Source organism: Parasteatoda tepidariorum, chromosome 2 (genome assembly GCF_982258835.1).
Source record: "Parasteatoda tepidariorum strain Cologne lab strain chromosome 2, Ptep-v5.0, whole genome shotgun sequence".
Taxonomy (NCBI): Eukaryota; Metazoa; Arthropoda; class Arachnida; order Araneae; family Theridiidae; genus Parasteatoda; species Parasteatoda tepidariorum.
Genome location: NC_141756.1, coordinates 80,863,230 through 80,887,392, shown reverse-complemented (window position 1 = coordinate 80,887,392; position 24,163 = coordinate 80,863,230).

Below are 24,163 nucleotides of genomic sequence, written 5' to 3'. Positions count from 1 at the left end.
GTTTTCCAAGCATTGAAATCTATTCAAGTGATCAAAAGTATTGAAAAATCATCCCGAAAACCACGTCCTCGCAAAACTACCGAACGAGGAGATCAAATTATTCATCGAATTTCTGAAGCTGTTCGTCACAAAACCGCCCCGGACATCAGAAAAGAATTCGCTGAATTAACAGGCAAGCACGTAAGCAATAATACTATCAAACGGCGTTTAAATGAGTTTCGACTTATGGGTCGCGTATGTAGGAAAAAACCGTTGATGTCAAAGAAGAATATAGCAGCTCGATTAGCTTTTGCAAAGAGACACCGAAACTGAACATCGTCTGACTGGAATCGAGTCATATTTACAGATGAATCGAAGTTCAACAGAATGGGCTCAGATGGCAAAAGTTATGTGAGGTGTCGAGACGGGGAAGAATTTAATGTACGGTGTACAAAATCAACTGTAAAAGGTGGAGGCGACTCGGTGATGGTGTGGGGTGCCATGACACGTTCAGGATGTGGTCCAATTCACAAAATCGAAGGCATCATGGATCAGCATGTGTATGTGGACATTATCAAGACTGTTCTTCTGCCTTATTACAGGAAACATCGCTCAAGAAAACCAATCATGCAAGCCGATAATGATCCAAAGCACACGAGCAAAACTGCGAAGGCCTTCTTGTCAAGCAAGAAAATTGAGGTTTTGAAGTGGCCTTCCCAATCACCAGATCTCAACCCCATCGAGATGCTGTCAGTAGATGTGGATAAATATGTGAAACAGCAAAAACCAAAAAATTTAGATGATTTATGGAAATGTGTCCAAGAAGGCTGGGCAGCTATACCTCCTGGGCGATGTCAAAGATTAGTAGATTCGATGCCTCGTAAATGTGAAGCAGTAATTGTCGCAAAAGGTTTACCGACTAAATACTATCTCTAAATCTTTATTTTTTGTTACATTTTTTACATAGTTATTAATTTTATTAACGATTAAGAAATATTTATTTTGTTGTCCTTAAGTATGCGGAATGCATATTTTTTCTAAAATGTTACATAATTTAAGTATAACAGTTAGATAAATGATTTTCATTGTGAAAATATATTTAAAATAATCTATTTGTTCTAATATATAATTATCAATTCAATAAACTTATGCGTGAACATTAAATTTCGGATTTTACTTTTCATAAAGACATGTCCTTAAGTGCGTGAGCGCCACTGTATATACATAAATACAAGAAAACACGAAGAAAGTTAAGAAAAACAATAAGTTTCATTTATTGCGCATAAGCTGCAAGTAAACAGAACTCATTCGATAAGTTCAAAATGAAGAAAAAACGAAGAAAAATTATAGACATATGAAAAAGGGGAGGAAAATAATAAGTAAAAAAATAACAAATAACAGTTTAAAAAAAAAAAAGGATGAAATTTTATTTAAAAAAACCGGAAAAAAAAGATATAATCTTTTCATCAGCCCACACGATTATATCCGCAGAAAAGAGCTTATATATATATATATATATATATATATATATATATATATATATATATATATATATATATATATATATATATATATATATATATATATATATATATATATATATATATATTTCCGAGATAATTTAAATAATATCTTAACACGGTCTGCTATGCATGAATCCAGAACATTAATTCTCTACTTCACACGGTCATTTTAAGAGGTTTTCATCCCATTAACATGATTATGCTAAGAAATTAAAGTTTTCACCGTGATTTTCTCTCTTCTTTTAGGAGAACTGGCCTTCGTATCCACGCCTTGAGAATTCAAAACCACTTGACTAAATTGGTATCTCGGAGAATAAGTCCCATCTGGGAATAATTTGGGAAAAGTTCTTATCACAAAAGAGACAGAGGATGAAATCGAAAAGATAAGTTTAGATAAGGTAAGGATTCTGCAATTCTTATTTTCAATGTGCACTATTTAGTGAATTTTTCCTTTGGTTATGATAGATTCACGAGAGTTTACAATTATTCATGTAAAAATTTATTCATCCAATTCAATATATTTATTTGAGTTGGATAAATATTTTTATTTCGCATTTTTTTAAAAATACAACAATCTGTTCCTTTCAAAACAAATAAAATAAAATTTTTGACGGATAAAATGTTGGAATTTTCTTAGAATATTATTTATATTAAAGAGAGTTTGAAAATGTTAATATTAAATTTGTTTTTGATTAGATAAAGTAGTTTTGTATATCATTATTGCCAAAAATTTGGTTTTTTATAAAATATGTAACTTTTTATTGTGCAACTATTACTCATATAATGAGAGAGAATGTTTTTACATGCTATTATATTAGAATCTTCAAAGAAAGGAGAGATAAAATAAATTTATGAGCTTTTTATTTAATAGCCCGAGAGAGAGTAGTAGGATAATGTAATCAATGAAGGTTGAGCAACCAAATTTATCAAAAAGAAGAAAAAAATCATTGTACAGTTTATAATTATTGAAATCGAAATGCATATTTTGAAGTATTTTTTGTACAAAAAAAACAAAAAATGAAATGGAGGCTTCGAACATGAATGAAATTTATCTGTATGTTCTATTTGTATTTCCTGTGTTATTAGGGCAAAATTATCCCAACTATATGGTGGCTACGATAAAGTGGTTGTTAGAAAGGTTATTAAGCACTACGTGGTTGTTGCTTTTTCTGTAGAAGAAAAATAGAAAGACGAAATATTTCTTTTACTATTGACAAAATTCGTTTCTTCGAAGAAGTGACGATGATTATTTTATCACTTTGACGAAATGTAAACTCGGAGCATATACCAAGAAACGATTTCGTCACAAACGGAGAAAGTTTTGTGAAATTTGAATATTTATTTTTTTACAGTGTATTTAGAGTTTAATGTCCTAATTCTTCATTTTTCAATTTGAGTCATTTCAGTCATTGAGTTACAACTATTTTTTCTTCCTTATCCTAGTAACTTTAAATTCAACTAAAAATAACTTACGAATACCTAAAATAATGAGATGAATAAAAAATCGGATTAAAAAATTGCACAACTTTTGTTATTATTATGATTGCATATACATTTTGCTTTATTTGGTTGACGTACTGCTTCACTTGATTTGTATGGTTTCGCTTTTCTAGTTCAAAGTTTCTTCAAATATTGCTATATGAAAAAGTTATAGCTTTACGAAAAAAAGTATTTCCAACTTTTTTTAAACTTCCAGCAATATCAAGATATTTGAAAGTAATAAAGCAACATTTAAAGCTATTCACTCACAAATCAAAGAAAAAACTATTCGAATTGGTGTTGCAGCAATATTTATTTGAATAGAAAAAGAATCCCTAAAAGATTTGTGCTCAAAGTAATTTTTATTTTTCCAAACTAAAAGGTTGTTTTAAGAGTAATTTTGTCTTTAAAACTAAATTAAACTGATGGCTGTTTTTATATCTATAATACGATACCCGCAAGCTACTTAGAGTGAGTATCCCGATCTTGATTGGTTGTTCAAACGTGGCATTTGTTTACGTTAGCAAAGGTTTTTTTCATTCTATTTCGAGTAAACCAAATCCGTCTGTCAAGTATCATTTCTCTTAGATGACACATTTTATACTCTTTCGCAGTTTCAATAAAATCACAGTTACAATGAAATGCATAAACAAACAATAAATCTAAGTTACTTAAAAGACGAAGAAGTAAAAGAATTATATTTTAACATATTAGATTTAACAATACGTCGTCGTATTTAATTAACTTCAAGTTCGTTAACATTTTAATTTATGTAGAGAAACTTAACTCATCTATAACACGCCATATTGTTTATGTACCATCAACTGGCGATGAGGTCCTAGGTCACATGTCTGATTATCAGATGTCTGATTATTTTATCTTCCTTCTATGTATTTTGAAAACTTGCAAAAATTTGCTTACTTTAAGTAAAAAAATAATTTCTAACCTTCTTTTTATATATTGTAGAAACTTAAAAAAAATATTTTCCTTTTAATTTAAAAGTAGTAATACTTAACTTTCTTTCGTGAATCGAATTAACAGGCAAAAAACTGTTCCTTAAAATTAAAAATATTTCTTTTAACCTTCCTTTACTAAAAATAATAGTTTTCAACTATTTCTTGACGTGTCGTGTAAACTCGTAAAATTTTCTTCACTTTAATTTAGAAAAAGTAATCCCCCCCCTCCATTTAGTTATAATACAAACCAGTCTTTGTGGGGTCTTTTGTATGCAGTTTATTCACATACTTAAGTTGCTTTAAAAAAACTCAGTAATTCTTTAACTTTAGGAATTTCACTAAGATGATTTTCTTGATTGATGTATACAACAGACAGTTACACTAAGAAAATTATTACCAAGTCTAAATTGTCAGAATTTGGTAAAATTTATCGTGTTTCTGGCTCTGTGGAAACACCAAAAAGCTTGGTAGATTTTACCAAAGTGATTTAGATGATGATCATGAAAAATTATCAATAAAATTAGATTTTATAATCTGTGATAATATTTGTTAATTTTATCATGATACCTCAGAGAATAGCATTAAATAATTTTGTAACTTTTATTAAATGTACAATAGGAACTATAATATTGACAACCACAATTTACCATCAACCATTACCATATAAAGTGAAAAATCACGAAATGAAATTTTTTAAATACCCTGAATTTCGGTTCTATTAACCAGAATTTTTTGACCAGAAATGTCATTGCCATATATCATACAATACGGTAATTTTACGAGATTTTCTTCCCCCATCTCTAGGGGTATTTTTTGTTGCAGGCTGTATTGTGTAAACATTATGTTTACTTGTAATAGTCTGAATTATGGATCTATCACAATTAAAAATCGGATTCATTTTAAAAAAAAACAGAATGTGTGGCCAGACACATAGAAAAAAAAATTATATTAATCTTGGTACAAAAAAGCAAGAAAAATTTAATAGTTAAAACAAAAAAGTTACCTTTAACAGTATAAATATTTCCATTTTAGAACTAAGGTTTTCAAGATCTAATCAAAGTAGCACCAAAATGTAGAATTACGAATAAACTTTTTCAGTCATTGGAATCTGTCAGATTTAATTACTTAATATTCCTTCCTTTTCGTTTCGCCATAGCAATTTGCTTTACACGCTTTGAATTCTATTATGAAACACAATTGTCATAAAAACAATTATTTGAACTAAGCCTATTTTATCACCGTGCATTCAATTGGGAGAATAACAATGTATAAGAACGTGAACAGAAACCATAAATAAATAATTCTAGAAATCATTCTTAATTTATGAACGCAATTAAAATTTTCTACACTAAGAGAATGCTAAATTGAGCATGACAATATTTTTGCCAGTCTATATAATAAATGATTATCTATATTTTCTAAAAATAGAAAATAAATTATATGCTTCTTCTTAAATAACACCCGTGCTCCTTCGGATTAATTCCACTATGTCGTGCCGAACAGAAATTTGAACAGCCTGAAACTCTCTGAGGATTTTGAGATCTTTCATTATATTAAGTATTTGGTGATTATCATTATTCATATCGTTTATTTACCCCCGTTCATTTAAAAGTAACGAATGAGAAAGAGTTCACGCTTTTTCGTGTTTCTTGAAAGTGGAATAGTTGCTATATTACAAACTCGCTTTAGAAAGTAATTATTCACTCCTAGAAGAGTTGAATTTTAATAAAGAAAGTAAAATGTTGACGCTATCTAAACTAATATAAATTTAACACTAAGTCAACAGAATGATTAATTTTGCTTTTTGTTTGATTTTCATTGTAAGGCAAAGGGAATTTTACTTTATTTGTAAAGTTGATGTTGAAATCAAGATAATGGATAGTTATACCCCTGATATAAATTTTGGAGCTCGTTGAATTGTGATATTATTTCATTGTGATATCGTTTAAATATTTATCGTGAATGGATTGTTATACACTTGATATAAATTTTGGATCTCGTTGAATTGTGACATCTTTTAAATTTTCTACAAACAGAGTATGGTGGTGACAAGTTTAAATAATCAAATTGTGACCAATCAAATTCGCAATATGATTTACCGATACCGCGGTTCAGCTTGAAAGGAAACTTAGATCAAGTTTAACCCTAGAAAGACTGAAACTTAGTATATACCTATGTTGCCCAAAAGGAGTCAAAATGACTGCATTGTGAAAGAATGCGTAAAGAAATTTGTTTAAAATGAATTTCAAATATTTTTTTTTATATTATTAACAGTTATGCAACAATTTATTAGCAAATATTAACAATAAAAAATTATATGTTGTACGATAAGTGACAAAATTCTAAGAAATTGCGTCATTGTATACATCATTGTTTTTCTAATTGAAATTAAAAAGCAGTCAAATTGATTTTCTTGGGCAATCTAGTGTTAAGTAATCAAATTGCAAGGTATCAAATTTGCAATTTGATTTCTCCTTACTGAGGTTCAATTAAAAAGGAAATTTAGTTTAAATTAACTCTTTGTTATGGTGGCTGCAAATATGTTCGATGATGTGGTTGAATGCTGTTTTCGGATTTTTTTTCAAAATGTATCAAGTTTTTCAATCCTAAAAGTTTGCTGTTTTTTAAAATGTCACATTATCTTTCATGAAATTCTTCGTGATTCGATAAAATTTAATTAGGAGTAGAATATAAAATTATTCTAATACAAATTATTACAACTAATGAAACTTATAATAAATTTCTGTGATAAAATAATTACAAAAAATTATAAAATTATACTAATAAAATAGAAACAGAACACCTAAATGAATTTTGATCTAGTGATGGGAATATCACTTACAAAAATGCACACTTACGCTAAGTAATATTCTGGTAAAATTACCGCATTTGTATGCTAATAATATTTCTGGTAAAGAAATCATAATTATTGTAATAAAAACCAAAATATAAGGTATTTGTTGTTGTTGTTGTTATTAATTTGCGTCGCACTAGAGCTGCACAATGGGCTATTGGCGACGGTCTGGGAAACATCTCTGAGGATGTTCCGAAGATATGCCATCACAATTTTCATCCTCTTTGGCAGCCCGACGACCTTCACGCGAAGTCGAGCACTTTACGGTATAACAGTTTAACGAGGACCATTACCGCACACCCTCGGTCCCTACGCAGACTGATCCAAGTGGTCACCCACCCACACACTGACTGCAGCCAGGGATGCTTGACTTCGGTGATCTGCTGGGAACCGTGTCTTAACGATCAATCCGCTGCGGGACTTACGGTATTTAAACCCTTCGTTTGGTAATTTTTAGTTTATATGGTACCGGTTTATCGGAAGCTCTTGTTTTCAAAATTGTGGTTTAAAATCCGAAACCTTAAAAAAAGTATGTTTATTCAGATAAAGTAAATTTTTGTTGCCGATTTCGAAACTTCCTTTGTTCATGTAAAATTCATTTTCATTAAAATTAGCTTTTCGATTCTTAAGAATGTATTTTAGGTGTCTCATTTCTTAATTAACTGTAATTAACGCTTAGGTACAGTCCTTAGCTAAATCCTTTTTTCATTTCTTTGGAACTTTTTTGCTGTATCATTCGCTTCAATTTCTCTTTTTTTCTCCGAGATTCCATTTGGTTTACTAAAAATTTAATTTCGGATTTCACGTTATCGAGGTCTTTGAAGCTAGTAAGTAAAAATTTGATCATGTGTTCAAAAAATGATAAAATGCTCACTTTTTCCCGTGCATAATGAATATATTCTAAAAACATAACTGTGCTATGCATTACTATATTTGTTTTTAAAGGGAATATTGCAATGCGATAGCTGCATTTTGCATATCTCAAGTAATTTTAATTATACCATGCCGTGAAACTTTTAGAAATTATTCACCTAATAAATTATGTATTTTCAGAATTATTTTTAGAACAATTTTGTTAAATTGACCAATAGATCAAATGTCACTTAAGTGCTCATAATTTAATCAATAGGTCGTGTAAGTGTTTACAATTCGATCAATAGATCAAAGGCTATTCAAATTTTCACAATTTCATCAACAGATAAAACGTCACGCAAATGCTCACAATTTGACCAATGGATCAAAGGTAATGCAAATATTCACAATCATTTCAATAGATCAAATACTATTCAAATATTCCGAATTTCATCAATAGTTCAAGCGTTATTCAAATGCTCACGATTTGATCAATAGATCAAATGTTATGTCAATGCTCTCAATTCAATTAATAGATCAAATGTTCACAATCCTTTTAACAGATCAAAAGCTATTCAAATATTCACAATTTGATTAATAGATCAAATGTGAAAAAAAATTGATCAATTGCTCTTAATTCGATCAATCAACCAATGGTTACGCAAATACTCACAATTCAATAAATAGATCATAGGTTTTGTTGTTTTTTTATTGTTACGCACAGTTAATTGTAATTTATAATTAAACTAAGCACAGTTAGAAATTCATCAGGCGTTGCGAAATTTTTTTTTAAAGACTAAATATTTTTTTTTGCTGAATCATTCATTTCAATTTTATACAAACTTTTTTCTTCTAAAAAGTTTACACTGTATGCAAAAAAATATTTTTCATATTTTTAGAGTCATTTTTATTTAACCGTGAAGCGAGAAAGCGTTCTAAAGTATACCAAAAAATATAAATTATGAAAAAGCCAAACTCAATTTACTTGAGACGTGCAAACTAAACTATAACATGTTTGGAGCTAGTATACCATATAAGCAACACTCTTAGATGAGAGTTACCATATAAGTTCCTTAAACTACTCCAAAGTTACCATGACTCCTCTATATGTTAGAGATGATGATCCAGATTTCATTCAAAGAAGAGCGATTTGTGGAAATTGATAGTCCCTATTGCTGGAAAAAGAAGACTCGGTATTTCGTAATGAAGCTAACATTTTATGTCTGAGTGCTCTTCGAATTGGTTAAAAGATATTTTACCTGTGTAATATGCCTCGTAAACGTAATGAACAGAGTTAACGGTTTTTGAGTTTCTCCGAAGTTCGTGTCTGCGATATTTGATTTCATCATGTGATTAATATAAATTGAAAGTTGTTGAATTTGAATATAAAGTTATTAATTTATCTGTTGGATTATTTATAAAATGCCCGAGGAATGCAACTTATATTTTCTTCAATAATAAATATGTTTATATTAGTGCTACGTGTTATGTTGGGGTATATGATGGATTAGTATTTATAATTTCTACAAAGTGTTAAAAATCGTACTAGAAAAAGTTTAAAAATAAATAGTTTTATTAAAAATTAAATGGTTTTTAATAAAAATTATTAAATAGTTTCAAATTTTTTCTTATTATTTTAAAAACAATACAGTATATAATTATGCTGGTCTAGACACAATCTTCTATTGAAATATTCAATGATCATTTTGTATCAGAATAACTGAAATTCATGATGCGTGTTATTTCCTCCTTTAATCCTTTCAGAGGCCATGGTAGGGTAAACCAACCAGTGAAGGAACACTACCCAGTGAAGGAACATTTCATATATATTGATTAAAAATAAGAATTTGAAAGTTTTTCTTTAGATTGATTGGTAACAATAGCTTACTGCCAAACAATAGGAAGTCATCTAGCAATGTTTTAGATTACCTGGTCAAATAGACTTCTCTGGAAAAATTTTTGAATTTGCTATTATCTCTGCAACACCTTGTTTCTTTGAAAAAATAATAATGTGAGTGTTTGTATTTATATGTTTGAAGTGGAATTAATTGCATGTAATAGTTATATTTTTCTCACTGTGAAAAAGAGAATTCAAAAATATAGTTATTGAAGTTACGTTTTATTTTTTTAAGCATCATGGCATAATAAAGTACTGAGATAAGGGGGTGTTTATTCACTGGATCACCGAACGATGAAAAACCAGTGAAGGAACAAGTGTTCCTTTACTGTTTTTTTTCTAAGTTAATGAAAATAAAGATGAACTTTAATTCTCTTGTACCTTTAATGATGTTCCACATCAAAAGTATGTTAAAAATGCGAAAAACAACTTCTAACCAGTAAGGAAATGTTCCTTTTTCTGGGCATAGATTTCCTAGTGAAAGAACAGTATGTGTTAATATGTTGACACTTCAATTTTCAATTCATGATTACAAAAAAAAGTTAACATTTTCCAAGTATTTATATGCTATAATTTCAAGAATAGGCTTGTTTTTAAATATTTGATTGGCTAAATTCATAAAGAGCATTAAAAAATAACCAAAATTAATTGTTTCTTTACTGGGAGTTCATTCACTGGTAAGAGCTGCTCTTTCACTTGGTCTTCTTACTACTTGTTATTTGAACTTTAAAACAATATTATGTAAGTTAGGGGATATTCTTGAAAGACTATTGGTTCTAAAAAAATTAATTTTGGTTTAATTATAAGATTTTCTTTACAATTAAGCAGCTTTCCATGCGCATTATTTGTCTGAAAAATTGTACTTCAAAGTGAGAAAAACAAGTAGATAATAATAATAATAATAACAACACATTTCTTAAATTCTAACATTTCGTAACTATTCGTAACATTTCGTAACTATTCGCAGCACTCCGTAACTATTCGCAACATTTCGTAACTATTCGTAACATTTCGTAACTATTCGTAACATTTCGTAACTATTCGTAACATTTCGTAATTATTCGTAACACTTCGTAACTATTCGTAACATTTCGTAACTATTCATAACATTTCGTAATTATTCGTAACACTTCGTAACTATTCGTAACATTTCGTAACTATTCATAACATTTCGTAATTACTCTAAAACAGTCGTTTTGGAATAGTTTTAAATTTTCGGTTTTAAATGTCTGTGAGTGAAAAGCCTAAATCGAATTGAATACTTTCTGGTGAAAAAAAATTTACAACAATATGCAGCATATATTGCTCAAACTTCGAAAATCCATTTTATTAAATTTAAGTAAAATTACAAATTATAGTAAAATTATACTAAGTAAAATTATAAATTATAAAAATTAATACATTTTAATTCTTGATGCTCCTTTAATTGAAGCCAACCGATTAATAAGCAAAATTAAACTCAATTTCAAAGTAAATATTCAAGTCAAGTATTGAAATTGAACCACTATGTGTCTGCACGGTGATAAAGAAACTTATGACTTATATATATGTACATATTTGTTACTCATCCAAAATGTATTTTGTTCGTATTAAATATACACAAAAGCTTTCAGATCAATAACCTGAATAAGCAACCACGCATTTCCCTAAATATGCAAATTTCTTCCTTCGTGGTAGCTCTAGATGCATTCAGCCTCAATTATCATGCTATTAATACCGAAGTGGTCCACTATCAGGCATTACTTAAATTACCGAATATTTGTACTATAATTATCAGCGGCAGCGAAAATTAATGTATGCGTATTTAGAATGCATTTTTAAAATTTTGTTGAATATATTCCTAAATCAGTGTCAATTTCAAAGTAAGAGGCCATGATATATTGAACTAATTCTCAATAAATCTATATGTACAGTAGTAACTTACTAAGAGCTTTTAAATTTATTTAAAATTGTGATTTGATTTGCTCTTCTCCTAGTATAATCATTATTGTATACTTATGCCTCATACTTTTACTTTGGATTTTTAAACAGTAAATTCTGTTTTTAGTTTTAAAATTTTTATTTTTTAAATAAAAATTATTTGATGTATTAGTCTATAGAGTTATTATTGTATGAAGAGAGTTCTACAGAGTTATTATGTAATGTATTAGCCTATAGAGTTATTAGATGTATTAGTCTATAGAGTAGACTATTTACGTTTTCAATTTTATAATCTTGACTTTACTTACTGAGCTGCAAGAAAATTAGTTCAGTAACAGACAAGCAGTTACCAGAAGCTCAAAGTTCAAAAACTATTTACATAAAAAGGAATCTACAATTCTGGTAAAATTACCGTACTGTAATAATATTTTTAGTAAAAAAAAACAACGTAATCCTGGTAAATAAAACTAAAATTTAGCGAATTTAAACCATTCATTAGATAATTTTTCTGGTCATATGGTAACGGTTTACCGTAATTTACAGTTTTCAAAATTATAGTTCTTACTACACTCTAAGACATTCCGGATTAAATCACGGTAAATAATACTGGTACTCAGGTTGCCGGTACTTTTAACTTAAAATCTATTTTTACCGGAAAATGCTAAACCTGTTACGGAGCAAAGAATCTGATATACCGTAATTTTTACAATAATTACTACCGAAAGATCAATGAATCACTCTAATCAAATTAAAGTTATTGTAAAAATTATCGTGTAACATTTGGCGGCAAGCATGAATTTCACGACGAAAGTAGATATTACAGTAAAGATGGATTTTACGGTTGATGGACCCAAAGTGCCGGTACTTTGTACGGTAATTTAATTCACAATCCAGTGTACCATACATTTATTAAAAAATTTAAAACTAGAAAAAGAGCTAAGTAAATGGTTTTATATGTCACGGAATAATAATGTCTAATGATATCACGCTAATATGTCAAGCTATCATCATAATGATATTACCAAATTTTACCGCATTTACCAAATTTTATCACGAATTATAAAACTATATTTTATTTCCAATTTTTCCAAAATCATTACCAAAGAGCTCCAGTAAAAATTACCTATCATTTTGATGTTTTCATAGAGACACGATACGCGATACAATGTACGATATTCTGATAGTTTTGATCATAATTCTTTTCTCAGTGTAGGTTGAATAGTTTTTAGGACTTGGTTAGTGAAGTTTCATGCAAGACAATTCAAAGTTCGAATAAAAAAATGGATTCTACATCCTGTAAAAAATTGCTTCAATTTGCTTCAGTCGGTAATTTTGTATTGGATATCTGAAAGTGACGTCATCCTTGGTAAATCGTGGCATTAACCAATCAAGTTCGGCACACACGTCTGACGTCGCTTACAATTATCCAATCAAATCTAATTTAAATCACTTGATTAGGCATAATCATTTCACTTCTTCTCGAGTTTGCAAGCATTTTAAATTGAAACGGGAAAACGTGCAATCAGGTTAATGAAAAATATAAATTTGTATCTCAAAAAGGCTTTTTTTTTGGTTCATATAAACTAAGCAAATTTGAACGTAATTATGTGCTGAAATGCTCCAAATCTTTCATTATTATGTGTGCAGAATTAAAAACAAGTTTTAAACAAGTTGTCGATATTTTTTCGAGTTTGAGTGCTTTTTTTATTGTGAAGGAGATGATGTAAAGTAATTAAAAGTTAAAGTTAAATAGGCCTTTGCATTGCATTCAGAATCAGTAATACAAACCTATTAAACCTTTCTTGAATATTATCGATATGAAATATAATAAGGTAGTAAGAATTCTTCTAAATTGCTTGCGACATTTTGTAAGTATTTTAGTTTCGAAACAAAGTTTTTATTTTAACAAACCCATTTAAATGTCTGTTCGATTTTAATAATTTTTATATCTAAAATACTTTGTAAACTTCAACCTTTCAACTTCAAAGTTACTTGGTTCAGTTCTCTATTGAGCTCTTGAGAAATTCGATAGTGGCTTAGTTTCGAGAAGGAAAGCTATGTATTGCTGGCGAATTCATATTTTTCGTTTGCTACGCAGTCATATTTCCCCATTTGCACACACTCGTATGCGTTTTAGTGGAGGCTGGTGTTGCCATTTTAAAATGTTTTTTTCTTTTCCGAAATGCAAAAGGTAGAATCTTGTGAGCTGAAAGTAAAGCAACGAACTTCTTTCTCGAAATTAGACGCATATTTTAGATTTTCTTAAAAAATGTTACGAATCTTACTCGGGATTTTTTTTTATGTGTAATTACACGAAAGTCAGATAATATAATAAATTCAGATTATACTAATAAAACATAATTAGTTAAAGAAAATTAGCAAATTACAGACTTCTACAAAACTCAGATTACATTTATCTCTAAAGGAAAAAATACTTCGCGAAATTAAATGCAATTTTAAATAGATGCATTTGAAAAAATAACATAATTTTTATTCTAACATTAACTGAACGGATAGAAAATTTTAAAACGACTTGGACTATCTATATAATGAAACACAAATAAACAAATTTATATCTATACTTGGAAGTCAACATAAAATTAACTTAATTCGATAAAAGCTTATGACTTACGGGCATTAATAATTTAAATGGGATTTTTTAATTTCATACCAAATAAGATTTAAATGCAAACAGAGAAAACTTTTTTTTACTATTGTAACTGTAGCAAATAGCAAAAAAGAAAATAATGAATTAAAAGTTTGTTCCGCCATAATCTTAGCTCCATATTTCTTGAAACATTAGAATTCCATGCAATTAGTTTTTTTTTAAAAATTAAATTTAAAATCATTTCTTTTATTATATAAATCAACAATGCAGATATTTTTTTCTCTTTTAGCACTTAAATAAAAAAAAATTTAAATTATAATTATTGTCATGATAACGAAGCAAGATTAATTCCTCGGGATAAATATTATTTAACAAAATTTCATAATTTGGAAAATTAAACATACTTAAATCATCAATAAATATGAGAAAAAAAAATTTCAAAATTAAGAGTAATTTTTTTCATAACAATGTAAAAATAAGTTAGCTAGGATGGATGAATTTTATCCTTGTGGTATTCCATCAATTTGAACAAAAATGTGTTTCCCATTGTAAAGATAATTATCAAAAAGACAAAAATTTATTAAAATATCCTAATAATCAAAATCACAGTTGCGGATAGTTTTATAATCATAATAATAACTCAAAATACATCTTTTTTTTAGAAAAGGGGATGCTATTAAAGAGAGCTTGGAATCGAAAGTCGCATTGGAGATAATTTTGTTCTGTTTAGTAAATTCTAAAATAGATTGATTATTAGTGATAATCCAAGTAAAACCTTCTTTAATAATATTGTTAAGAATTTTGTAAGTAGTGAGATAAAATGGTGACAGGCTATTAGGTTAGATTATATTTCGGACTGATTATTAGGTATAGAAATTGTATATTATTAATTTTTTATCTCTTATATAAAGTTAAAATTTCTTAATTATATTATTATTAATTAAATTACAGAACTCAAAATTTTTACTATTATTTAAACCTTTACTTAAAAGTTCAAAATAGAATTTCTTACAGAAGATTGCTTAATTATTGTTAGCTTTATTTATGGGGGTAATTACAAAATATTTTTGTAATTGCCTAATTGATTGACCAATTTTCTAAAAGTTGTTAAACTGTGACTGTAAATTAAATTTTCTTTATTATTAAAAATATAGCTTTTAAAGAATAATAAACAGTCCATTTCCATGCCTAAATGTAAAGAGCATCTATTGTTATTGTTTATCAAGTTATTGAGATCATTATCTTACAGTTTTATTAGTTTATGGTAAATGGGTTCAACTTTTTTCCAAGTTCTGAGTTTTCATTTAAATTCTCAGTAATTATATGTTTATGATGTTTATCAAAAAATTCTAAATTTTTCTCATCTTTACAGTGACATTCATAATCGGATATATTAATTGCTTTTGCTATATTATACAATATTAGTAAATATTATTTTTTTCGGATATAATTTTGTGAGCTGATGAGGAGATTATATATTTTCCTAATTTTAAAAAATTTTTTTTTTCGAATATTAAAATTTTTTACGAAAATTTTTTTATGATTTTCTTCTCACTTGGGAAATCTTCATGTCTTTTTTCTTGTTTTCTTTATACTTTCAACTTATTTTATGAGTTTTATGTACTTGCAGCTTATACTCAGTAAATAAAAATTATTATTATTTTTTCGTTAATCTCTTTACTATTATCCTTTTTAGTGTGTAATTATATATATATATATATATATATATATATATATATATATATATATATATATATATATATATATATATATATATATATATATATATATATATATATATATATATATATGTAATAACAGGGCTCCAACCCTGTTATCAGTGTTGTCTTTAGCTTGAAATAATTGCAGTCATAAGCCATCAGACGTTCTAAACAGGTTTATTTAAATGTTGGCTGGTATTGCTAACAATTCACGTCCCCACTCCTGCAAAGGAGGGGGAGTGGGACGAGACTCCGGACAATTCCGGCAGAGCTTATAGGGATCACATCAAGATGAAAAGGACACGCAAAACAATGCGTTCTTACGTTTTATAGCAACACAGATTTGAAGTAAAAAGGCACATTCGTACATTCCTTGTATCCTTACGCATTAAGGAAAATCATTTCTGCTTCCTTATATGGAATTGAAAAAGGGAACGATTCTAAAAATAACTCTTCCTTTGAAATATAAATCTATTTATATTTCAATGGTATGCTTTCAGCCTTGAATTCCCAAAATAGAATCTCTCTACGCTTATTCTTTAACAAAGACATTTTATGAAAACGAAAGAGATTTAATTCTTTTATTAATACAAAAGTATTTACTTTTTGTATTACATCCCCCCCCAAAAAAATTTTTGGTGAGCCAAAATAAAAAAAAAATTCGAATACTTTTAATTTAAAATTTTTAGGTTGGTACGATTGTTCCTTTTTCCCTACTACAAACAACATCTTTTTAATTATGAGAAGAAGAAAAAACATTATTTGCAATGACAAAAATATGAAAAACATGATTATGAAAATTATCTGTTTAGTCAACTAAACAGAAAGAAAAATTAAACATATTCATAAAACTAATCTACTAAAATTTTCAAAAAAAATTTTTTCACGCAAAAATATTCAACATTTTTATGCAAAACGAACTGGACAACAAGTGTCATTTATTTTGAATTTAATTTCAACATTTGTGGTTTGTGATATTTCTCAAGCTTTGATACATGTACTTTTTCAAAATTTTGTTTACTTAAATTTCTGTTTATTTATTTTGTTTTTGTAATCAGTTTCTTGGTCATTCTTTCTTTTTCCTATTTTTCCTTTTATTTTTTGTTTTTGTTATTGTTACCCTTTACATATTTTTTCGTCGATATTAACCTGATAATGAACGCATCCATTACCTAGATCTATCTTCGAATCATATGAACTTTTTGGACATTCTTTCTTTCTATTTTTTGATGTTTACTTTTACTGAAACATCCTTAACATTCATTTTTTCGATGCTTACTTTTTTGAAACATCATTCTTTTCTTTTTTCGATGTTTAATTTTTTTTTAAACATCTTTTTCACCATTTTTAACCTTAACATTTTGAGAATTCTGCTGTTTAATGTGCAAAGATAAGTTGTCACTTTTAGAATTAGCAGAGATGATCAGTCTCTTACCAAATAGAATAACAACTGGCCCGACACAATCAATAAACAAACAAAAATCCCTGCAAGTCTACAACCCTACTAAGGCATATGGTAAATCAGTATCAAGTGTAAAAAACTTAACTGATTAAACAATTTCGCCTATCGTAATAAGGGAGTCTCACAAATTTTATTAAGTGTTAACTGTCCGTTTGTTTAGGTTTCACTTTTTTTTTTAAAATAGGAATATATAGTTTTGACCAAGTCCGAAAAAGTAAGAGAATTACAAATTTCTTTAAGTTTGTTTGAAAACTCTTCATTTTTAGGTTCAAAAGACAGTTTTGAAAAATTTAATTTTTAATGTGGTTAGATCTTGAAAAATCATTAGAAAACAAAAGTTTAAACAATGACTTAATTTTGTTTGCCGTCACTAATTTAATTGACGTTTGAACCATATACTTTTTTTTCCAAAAAAAAACATTTTAAATGCACTAAAGAACAATATTATATCATAATTTAAAAAAAAATATGAACACTAGAAATGCAATCTAATCATTAATAATATACTATTCCATTATTCAAAATAAAATATTTAGATTACTACTCATATCTAATATTACTAAAATTTTTAATCACAACATTGAGAAAGAAAATGAAAATGAGAGAGAAAAAAAAATATATCTACAGTCAATCCTTTTCATTTGTCACTTTTCTTTTGACTATTACCCTTTAAGGAAAAATAAATAAAAGGTGAAAAACACGAGAGCATTCATATATAGTGAATGCAGAAAAAGTAATATTATTTTTGAAAATATTTTTTTTACGCATAATTGAACGATAATTAACTGTCATAAAGTGGAGTGTTATATTTGATGATTTAGAATGTAAACAATATGAACGCGAATCATCTCTTCATTTCTAAATCATTTAAAAAAACCTCTTTTTGATTGCTCAAGGAATATATTCATTAAAATAGAACATTTCGCGTCTTCAAATACTTCAAAAAAATTTTATATCATCCACAATGTAAAAAATTCCGAACAATTATTGTAAAGGGTACTGGTACCCTAAGTGTAGTATCCGTAAAATCTTTTAAACTGTAAAGTCTATTTTTGCAGTAAAATTCCATTCCGCAATTTTTACAGTAATATATATTTAATAACAGTGATTTTAGGGTAAATGTTATTGTAAGAAGTACGGTATATCAGATTTTTTGCTCCGAAAAATTTTACGTTAAAAAATGTGTTTTAGGACAGAAAATATGGGCACCTTGAGTGCTAGTTCTTTTAATGGCAATATGATCCGGAATTTTTTACAGAGCATGTTTTTTGACATTGATGGTTCCCTTTTGGGGAAAAAATTAAATTATAAAATAAATAATATCATATTGATTTGTGCATAATATGTAATGCAGGTTTGTATTTTATTAAAGAAAACTGATGATATGTGATTTGTGCTTCAGAATTTCTTAGTAAAATAATTGTTCATAAGTTTACTACTTGTCCTTTAGCTTTATTAATGAAAAATAAACAATAATTTTTAAAGGAAACCAAATAGTTTTTCTATAAAATTTTTATTTTGCCCTTTTTGCATTAAAAACTTGTTTTTTTTCAAAATGTGAACAAAACTTAAATTTTGTAAGATGGAATTGAGCGTATTACATAGAATATTTTTTGTTGGTATTAATTACGGTTAAAATAACTTACTTTTACACTGAGAAAAAAAAACAGTATGTTCAAAACCACCAGAATAAGGTAAAATGTGTTCGTATTTCTGGCTCTATGGGAGCACCAAAAAAGCTCAACAATTTTTACCGTAGAGCTTTCATAATGATTTTAGTAAAATTAATAAAATATGGTTTTATATTATGTGATAAAATTTGGTAACTGTGGTAAAATATGGTAATTTTATCATGATATCTCAGAGCATGATATAAAAACCAATTATTCGGTTAAATTTAGAATTGAAAATTTTTTTTACTAAATGTGTGGTAATAAGAACTATAATTTTGAAAATCTGAATTTCCAATAGCATATGAACGGAAAATAAATAATTTAAGTATCCTATATTTTGGTTTTATTAACCAGAATTAAGTTTTATTTTGTTTTTACTAGAAAAGCCATTAGCATACGGTAACTTTGCCGGAATTTTTCATCTGTGCGTTATCTCTATCTGTGCTTTAATTTTGCTCCCGCAGTTTTGGCGCTGTTGTTAAGAATGCGTAAATAAATAAAACCTTAACTTATAAATTTTATCCAGGGTTCAAATAACTTAATTTGAATACTGAATATAACCATGGTATAGCTTTAAGAAGTTATGGTTATTTTGGAATGTTTTTAATATCTAATCCAAATATTCGGTACATCTCCATTATCAGTAATCCAGATCGCAAAGAGATTCACAGGTATAAAATCAAAGGAAATCGTAATTCATACGAATAAAAGTATTGCACGATAAGTGCAATGAAAATACCTAAAATTCTTCGGAAATTCAAAATATTTTGCAGCTTTGGAATGTCAGGTAAATATCTCCAAATGGGTTGAAATGGAAACAAGAGCTTGAATTATTTGATTCAAAGAAAGAGAATCGTGAAGGCTTCTTAAAATATACTTTGTTCGATAAATGGATACATTTCTAGAAAAGTGATTTGTTTTATTTTCTCTATTTCTAACACCCTTGCCACTTCCTTTGAAGAAAAAGGTATTTTCCTTCCAGAGAAAGGCATTAGAGGGCTGTGAAATATATATTGATAAGTTGAGTTATCTTATTGAATTCTCTAGAACATTGAGATGGAATATATTTCATTATGTTTCGTTATATTCATATATATTTCATTTCTCAAATGTCGCGTGACTTACTAGATATCTTTAGGTTATTTTTAATTACAGTGAATAATGGTACTATGCTAAATATAAAATAAATTATCCATTGAAACTGAAGCGGTACTTGATTAAGAACTTTATTAGCTTCAAAAGTATATAAACTAAAAATAACAATCAACATGGTTCAAGAGCTCAAAAACGGGATCTCATTTTTAAAACTCTCCAGACTTGAATGAAAAGAGACAGAAAAGGGATTTTAAATAAAAATTTAAATATGCCAACGAAAAATAGAAAAATATTCTTTCGTTGGCAACTTTACGTTTTTACTTAAAATAGCTTTAAATGAGCATAAACTGCTGAATAGTTGACGGAAAGCTTCTCGATTCTCTTGGCTTCACTTTGCGCAAAGTAAACGATAGCATAACTTCACTGCTGGCTAAGATTTTCTTTCATCAGAGCATTATTACGGAAATTAATGTTCCTTGAGTTCAATTTCTTTGCCACTTCCTTTGACCCTGAGAAAAGAGACACATCTTATTCACGAATGGCAAGTCTTCAAAATGGGTGTAATATGTCGACTGTAATTCTCTATTTACATATTTTTAAAACGAAAGAAGTGTTTAATCCAGTAATGATACTATTAAAAACTTTGTGATAAATTTAAATAATTTAAACACGTTTTTGCAATCGAAGACATTTTATTCTTGTGCAGAAAATATGCTGTTTCAAAACATTGTTTATTTTTAAATGGAGTGCATAGAAAATTCACTCAAGATTTAAATATTTGAAATATTTGCGTAACTAAATGTGGACTGATATAACAATAATAAAACTGGGTTATTAAATAAGGGGTTCCACATGAAAGAACTATATATGTCTTCATCATTGAGAGTAATATTTTTAGCACTTCCTAGATCGTGTAATTTTCTCTTTTTGAGATTAGTATTGGCAACCTAAATTTAAAGCCGCAGGACTTTTTAGTGTAGTTTCTCTTAAGCTTAAATTTTAAATAAGCAAGCTCATGAACACCCCTGCTTTGATGATAAATTTGGCCACTTTACTGACAAAATAAAGCTATATTTATATAAAATGATCATTAAAAATTTTAACAGGAGAAGGCTCTTGTGTTACTAAACTTGTGGAGAGAAATTAACCTGATGTGATATTTTCTATATAATACTAAACTGTATACTTTATATTTTATTTATAACCGTTGTTTAACAGTTTCGAATTTGAATTTACAACTCCTAATGTTTCAACACCGAAGCCTTGTAATATTGAATCCAATCTAGGAGACAAGGGTACTTCTGGATCGAGTATTTGGGAAAATCTGCCACTCGCATTTGCGTTACTCGCTGCTGAACTCGCATTTGCGTTACATGGAGAGAAAGACCACTAAAACCTCCCATATTTAGCCTGACGAAAGGGGACTCTTACCTATGATCCGTCTACCACTGAGGATACTTTAGGTCAGCACTCTGGTCGGTGCAAGCCGGATGCGGAATTCATATCGATCATCCATCGCTGGGATTCGAACCCGGTTCACCTCAATGGAAGGCGAACGCTCTCTCCCCTGAGCCACCACGCCTCGGCATACTTAATGAAAAAAATTTTAATTCTTAATTAAGAAGTTGCATTTTTCAAAAAAAAAAAAAAAAAAACGAATTGAATCAATCAGTACATGATTTTCTGTTATGATCGCCCTTGAGCAATGGTCGAAAAGAAGGTATAAGCTACGCAGGTATCACAAACTAATATTTAACTGAGAAAGAAGAAAAATAATTTCACTCTTTTTGGGCGAAAAGGTCATACGTTAAAAAAAAGCATGGCCGAATCCCCCATCATATGATAAAATTTACTCTTTCCTTCTCAGTGGGAACTCCAAAAAGATCGGTGATTTTTACCGAATTGCTTTGGTAATGATTGGATAAAATTAACAATAAAATATAGTTTTATAATAAGTAATAAAATTTGCTAAATGTGGCAAAATTTCGCAATTTCATCTTGATATCTTGGAGACAGGCATAAATACTTTTTATGTTATATTTATTTTCCATGTTTGTATTTTTTACTAAATTTGTAGTAACAAGATTATAACTTTGAAAACCAGATTTTTCCGATAATTCCTTGCCTTATAAACCGAAAAATAATAAAATTTTTCCGAACGGAAAAATATCGGTTTTAATACTGCTTAATTTGGTTTTATGAACTAGTACTATGATTTTTCCCCACCATAAATGTCAGTATCATACAGTATGGTTGTTTTATAAGAGTTTTTTATTCTTCGTGTAGGGAATAAAATTATTTTAAAGATGTTGATTACTGATTTTAAAAGTTACTCTTAGCAAAAAAAAAAAAAAAAAAAAAAAGTAGCTCTTTTTAGTCCTTTTTGAAAAAATAATCTAGCTTTTTTAAAATTTTGATAGCATTGTTTTTACGATTTCAATAATGATTGATCAGAGCTTAAAAATATTTTTGTTTCTTATACTTTAATATTTAGTTGCGATCCTAAATCTACAGGTGTTTTTAAAGATTATAAAAACACACATAAAGATGATCATTATGGAAAAGCCCTAAATAAGCAAGCTTTTGCTTGTTATTTGATGTCTAAGTTTAATAATTTATTAATTTAAAAAAATAAAACATTTCATAGGACCTTATGGAGGAAGTAACTTATAGTCAATTTTGCGTGGGTAGTTTCTGTGCTGTTGCTAAGAATAGGTAAATGAATTAAAGTAGAACTTCTATGTTTTGTATTCAAATCAAATAAGTTGTTTAGAATTCAGAATATAATCAAGGTACAGCTTAAAGGAGTTATGGTTAATTTCGAATGTTTCAAACATGTAATTCAAATATTCGGTACATCTCCATTGTCAGTTATCCAGATTGCAAAGAGATTCATAGGTATGAAATCAAAGGAATTCATAATTCATACGACTAAAAGTGCGCCACGGTAAGTGCATTGAAAATATCTAAAATTCTTTGGAAATTCGAAATATTTTGCAGCTTTGTCGCAAAGAGGAATGTCAGGTAAGTATTTCCAAATGGGTTGATATGGAAACAAGCACTTGAAATATTTGATTCGAAGAAAGAGAAACGTAAAGGCTTCTTAAAATATACTTTGTTCGATAAATGGATACATTTCTAGAAAAGGCGATTTGTTTTATTTCCCCTATTTCTAACACCCTTTATTCTTACTTTGAAGAAAAAGGGATTTTACCGTGCAGAGAAGGGCATTGAAGTTCCACGAAATATATATTGAGGAGTTGAGTTATCTTATTGAATTCTTTAGAACTCTGAGATGGAATACTGCTTTTTACATACATATTTCATTTCTTAAGCATCGTGTGACTTACTAAATATTCTAAGGCGGTTTGTAATTGCAGTAAATAATAGTACCATGTGTTAAAAACTTTGTAATCAATTTAAGTAATAGATTTTGTAATAGAACAAATTTTAATATCGTGCAGATAATATGCTGTTTTTCATTTTATGTATCAAGACATTGTTTATTTTTAATAAGGGAGTAAGAGAATTCAGTTAAGATTAAAATTTGACAATTTGTGCAGTTAAATGTTGACAAACATAAGAATAATAAGACAGGGTTATTAAAGAAGGTATTCTACACGAAAGAGATAAATGGTTTCATTCTTGGGAGTAATATATTTTAACATTGTTTATTTTTTGGTCGTGTGATTTTTCCTTTTTTGAGAACAGTATTGCTTACCCAGATTTAAAGCCGTAGGTCTCATTGTTTAGTTTTTTAAAGCATAAATCTAAAATGAATAGGCTCATAAACTTCCATGCCTTGAAAGAGGAAATTGATCACTTCACAATTGAGCTACATTTATTCAAAATGGTCATTTTATTTTATTTTATAACTGGCGTTAAACACCTCATCCAATTCTAAGTTTGTGCCTATTCATGTTCAACACTGTAGTGTTGTAATTTTGAACTCAACCCAGAAGACAAGGGAACTCCTGGATCAATTATTGGAACAAACTAGCCTATTTGTGTTACATGGCGAGGTAATCTGCAAAAACTTCCCATAGTTAGCCCGTTGTCATGAAAATTCTAACTCTTCATCCGTATACCACTGATGATATTTTACACGTCAACACTGTGGTCGATGTGAGACGAGAACAGAATT